Below are 5528 nucleotides of genomic sequence, written 5' to 3' on the forward strand. Positions count from 1 at the left end.
AAAATGTCCGGGGGGAAAATGTCCGGGGGGTAATTGTCCGGGGGGTGATTGTCCGGGGGTTATTTGTCCTAGAACCCCTTTCAAGGGGGCACAGTTAAAAACCGGCGACCAATCCATAAACCAACAATGCCGTTTTAGTTACACGTACTATATATAGCAAAAGCACATTTATTTCGTTCGGTGGTCACGAATCAATCGGCTTTATTATGACAAACATGAGAGCGAGCGCGTAGGCGACGACTCGTGAGAGAGCTTACGTAGGCGACGGCTCGTGAGCGGGTGCGTAGGCGACGGATCGTGAGCGGGCGCGTAGGCGACAGCTCGTGAGCGGGCGCGTAGGCGACGGATCGTGAGCGGGCGCGTAGACGACGGCTCGTGAGCGGGTGTATATCTCTTTCTCTGTCGGGGCGGGAAAACGCTGGGGAAAAACAAGCTAGAACGCTAATATGCAACTACTATGAATTGCCTAAGATAGTTGCGAAGGAAGCGGTGAATCTACCGCTTTGTCCATGCGGGGGTCACGTAAAAAGCAGCATCGGTGGCAGCTTGTGCATTGCAGTGAACGCCACAATGCTTGCAACACTATGTTTAAGCATCGCAATGTGTGCGGAACAATGCGTGAGCATCACAATGGCTGCAGCATAATATGTGCAGAACAATGCATAAGCGTCACAATGATTGCAGCATAATGTGTCCAGAACAATGCATAAGCGTCACAATGGTTGCAGCACAATATGTGCAGAACAATGCATTGAGCATCACAACGTTTGCAGTATAATGTGTGCAGAACAATGCATGAGCGTCACAATGTTTGCAGCATAAAATGTTCGGAACAATGCGTGAGCGTCACAGTTGTGTCACCATCACACGAACACACGAGATGTGCTGTTAGTAGATTATGCTTCGTAATCGCCTACAAAAAAACAGCCAGCGGAAACGACACGGCCAACCTATAAAGCGAATAAATCGCTACAAAACTCTGCCCTGCGGATCAGCAATGACCTTCTCGCGTTCCCACCAACACAAGAAGCGTTGTATGAGTCATAGGCGTAGGCAGCCGATCGCTATAATTATTAGCACGCCTTGTAACACAATGAAGGTGGGGAAAAGTTTGTCACGTTACTGCAATTCTATCCGATTACCTTCATTTCTTCTCAAACAAAGCGCCTACTACTAGTTTGACATCGTCTGCCCCTAGCAGTGCATCACACGGCTTCATGTTTTTCGTTCGCGGTATAAAAAATAATTGACAGATGTTGTACGAGACTGTTCGCTGTTGCTCTCTCGCTCGCTCTCTCTCTCTCTCTCTCTCTCTCTCTCTCTCTCTCTCTCAAGTACTAGCTAGCCGTATTTCTACTATTTACGCGTACTTGGCACAGGCATGACTCGTGCCTGACTACTGCATGCTAGGCGTTGTGTGTAATACAATATAGAAGGCAGGTATGTTAGGCAGTCGGCAGCTAAACCGCTCATCTACACAATATTTGAACATCGCTCGTATTGAGATCATATGTCAATGGCTTTACCATGTCAGGCTACTGAGTTTCTATTACAAGGCTTTTAACTTCTTGAGAGGCTTGTATGGAGACGGCCCAGCTGCTCAAATTCGGCAGCTGCACATCACACGGAATGCCCGTAAGCAGCTACGCAGATTGACAGAGGCGAGTCGCACGTCAGCGCGTCTGTGTTGATTCACTCATTTCTGCAGCTGTCAGCAGAATTAGATAGTTTCAATGAAAGTGCAATGCAGACTTAGCTCAGCACAAAAACGGACCAAATGAGTGAGAGTAGTGCAAGACTGCAAGTCTGGTCCTATTAATGAGTGATGTGCTCACGCATCGCACGATACATTGAGTAATCTCGATAAGCGACTGCTGGTCCTATCGCTGTATCATCAGCTAAGTCATCTAGTACATCTGTATAATTCTAGTTAAACACCTGCTTTATAAACAATGTACGATCAACATATACGTGACATTGCTTTTAATGTGATTCCATAAGTCAAGTGCGCGCCTCATCACCTGTGACCTCTAGGCTCCAGCTTCATTCACGCTAAGCGTGAGTTCGACGTTCAGAACTATAAATAGGTTAGCTGCGTTTCGACATGTTGTGTAAGCACTTCACCTTGTAGCACTTGCTAAATCAGTAACGCTGCACGTTCAACTGTAATGGTCAAGGCCAGGTAAGGCTAGAGGCCTAAATCACACTGTGACTTTAAAATTCTAACAGGCTATGTCTCCAATAGATCACACTTGTCTGCATATCATCAAGACATAGTCTGTCAAAAGCTGTAGACTTCAGATCGAGGCTGTCGCACTATCGAGGACTGTGCATTCCATCTAACTGCCTTCATCACTGAAGATGTCAACATTGGAGTGAAACATGCAGATGTACACTCACTGGTCCTATCAAGTAGCTATATTATAGTCAGACTTTAATGCACTGTTAATAGATGTGGGGTGGGACCATCGAGAAACTCTGGTGCTCACTCCCCTAATTTTTCATGAATTTGTTTTTTAATAATGCAAAACGCCAGTCCTGCAAGGTCCTTATTATCCCTCCACATACACCGAAAGAATCCGAGAGGCAAAATCGCGTCTGTAAACTGAACTGCTAACATACGATGCAATTCCCGACTTCCTTGTTCAGCCAAGACTAGATCGCAACACGACTGCCGCTCAAAAAGTACATGGCGTCGACGGGTCGGGGCAATCCGAGTAGTAGCATTCAAGATATATCAGGAGATCGGTCGAGTTTTATGACAACTATGCGGCGAACAGAATAGCCAACTCGCCCCATTTAAAAAAGCGCCATGATTGAGTCGAGACAGGTGACCCCAGACTTGATAGAAACCGCACGCTGTAACTCGTTAACCAATTTGCAAAAGCATGTGGCGTGTTCCGCCAAAACCGTTCGAGTTATCCGCTTGAGGTCGACGAGACCCGTTGAAGCACAGCTGTAAGCTACGCGAAATTATACGGCTCGTTTATCCCCGCGAAGGTGAACCCGTGGAACCACGCTGTAAACTCGTTAACTCGTTTCCCCGACATGGTGAAAGCCCGTGGCAGCCACGCTGTATACTCGGTTAACGCGTTTCCCCCGAAGGTGAACCGTGGAAGCCAACCAGCTGTAACTCGTTAAGTCGTTCCCCCTGACAGGTAATCCTGGAAGCCACGTGTAACCGTTAACTTCGTTCGCCCCGACAGGTGAACCCCGTGGAAGGCCACGCTGTATACTTGTTAACTAATCGTTTCCCCCCCCGCAGGTGAACCCGTGGAAGCCGAGCGCTGTAACTCGTTAACAGTTCGTTTCCCCGACAAGGTGAACGCCGTGGAAGTGCCACGCTGTAACTCGTTGAACTCGTTTCCACCTGACAGGTTGAACCCGTGGAATCGCACGCTGTAAGCTGTTAGAGTTGCGAATCGTGTTCCCCCCCGACAGTTGAACCGCCGTGGAAGCCACCTGTAATGCGTTAACTGTCGTTCCCCCCGAACAGGTGAACCGTGGAAGCCAATGCGGCTGTAACCGTTAACTTCAGTTTCCCCCCGACAGGTGAACCGCGTGGAAGCGCACGCTGTAATCGCTTAAAGCTCGGTTTCCCCCGCCAGGTGAACCCGTGGAAGCCACACGCTGTAAAAAAAAAAAAACTCGATAACTCGTTTCCCCCTGACAGCTGAACCCGTGAAGACATGCTGTAAACTCGTGAAACTCGTTGCTCGTAAGCAGGTGCGCATCCGCTGCAGCAGGTGGACGCAGCTTCGCGCTCGCGCCGCGAGCCGATGGTGGTTCATCGCCGTCGCAAACTGCACTCGACGCGCAGGCCTCCACCGGTCGACTACAAGATCCTCGATGCGAACGGGCCGCCGAGCGAGCAGGTGGCGCTAACCATTGTCTCCGCGACGAGTTCTCCGTTCGCTGGCAGACGGACATCTGCGTTCTTCGTCTGCTCGTGGCGCGTCGTCGTCGTGACGATCGTCTTCGGCTTCGCCTGCGCCAGCGCAAGCTGCTTGCCACACCACCTACCGATGGTTTCATCGCCGTGCAGTGCCTCGAGCACGGCGCGCTGCTCTTCCGCCGTCGTCGCCTAACGTGCGCTACATGGCGGATCCCAAGGCGTCGGCGCGGCCGGCGCGCGCGAACCTCGCGGACCGCGTGCTCGCCGGCCGCGGCGTACGCTCGTCTTCCAGCTGCTGGCCAATCATCCTGCTCGCGCGAAGGAGCTTCAGCGGTGACAGCGCGACGAGGCTGCGGCAGCGAGCGTCCGGTCAAGATCGGCGTTCATGACGGTGTACGGCGTCGCGTACGTGCGTGCGTGTTTCGTCACGAGGCGGCGTCTTGCGATCCCCGACTCGTGCTGTACCGTACGAGAGCCTCGCCGGCTTACGTGCTCGTTCGCGATCCGCATCGTCGGCCTTTGGCTGTGGTTCGTGCTACGCGACCGATCTCACCGTCAACACTACCTCTGGAGAAGTTGCGCTGTCTACGTGCTCTCTTCGGCCGTCTACTCGGCGTGGTTCCTCGCCGGCGCCCGTCGCTCGTCGTCGTCGGCAATAAACTTCGCGCATCGCAAAGTGGGTCGCGCTGAAGGTCGTCAGCTGGCATCTGAGCGCGCGAACTCGGTCGCCGGCCGCAGCGTTCTTCCTCGCGCTCACGCGTCGCCCGTCGGACGAACAAGGTTTCCCTACCTACGTGCGCGACGGTCGCAGATCGCGGGCGCTCGACGCCGGAAGCGCGGGGCCCGTGCGCGGCGGAGGCGACGATTTGCGGGAGCGCGGTTGGTGCCGTGCTGTCACGATTCCGGCCAACAACAACGCCGCCCGCGTGCGCACCACCCGTGACGCGCCGTCGGGCGCCGCCGCCGGCGACGATGCGCGCGGCAACTGCGCAACTTTCACCGAGCGTTTGGTGAATCGGCGGCCGGCGGCGGGCCCCAGCGGGGGCGCGGACTGGAGGCGCCGCTGTGGCTGTGCGGCGGCTGCGGCGGCGAAGCAGCGGACAGAGACGGACGTGTGCCGTTCACAATCATGAACCGGGCCGCAGGCGCCCTACGACGACGACGACGGCGTGAAGACGGCCGAAGAGTTAGGGGGAGCCCGCGCGGAGGTGAGCGCGGATTGCAACACGGAGGAACGGCACTGCAGAGGCATGCAGGCTGCCTGCGATGCTACGCTCAACGCAGAGTCAAAGCCAACGACGTGTGGCTATTGATCCAATGAGTGTGAGAGTGAGAGAGCAAAGAGCGAGATAGAAAGAGAGAGAGAGAAGAGATAGAGAAGAGATAGAGAGGAGAGAGAGAGAGAGAGAGAGAGAGAGAAAGAGAGAGATGAGAGAGTGAGAGAGCAAGAGAGAGAGAGAGAGAGAGAGAGAGAGAGAGAGAGAGAGAGAGAGTGAGAGAGCGAGTAGAGAGAGAGAGATAGAGGATAGAGTAGAGAGAGTGAGATGAGAGAGAGAGCGAGAAGAGGAGCGAGAGGGGAGAGAGAGAGGAAGAGATAGAGACAAGAGAGAGTTGAGTGAGGTGAGAGAGAGCG

Source organism: Priapulus caudatus, unplaced genomic scaffold, assembly GCF_000485595.1.
Source record: "Priapulus caudatus unplaced genomic scaffold, Priapulus_caudatus-5.0.1 Scaffold326, whole genome shotgun sequence".
NCBI lineage: Eukaryota > Metazoa > Priapulida > Priapulimorpha > Priapulimorphida > Priapulidae > Priapulus > Priapulus caudatus.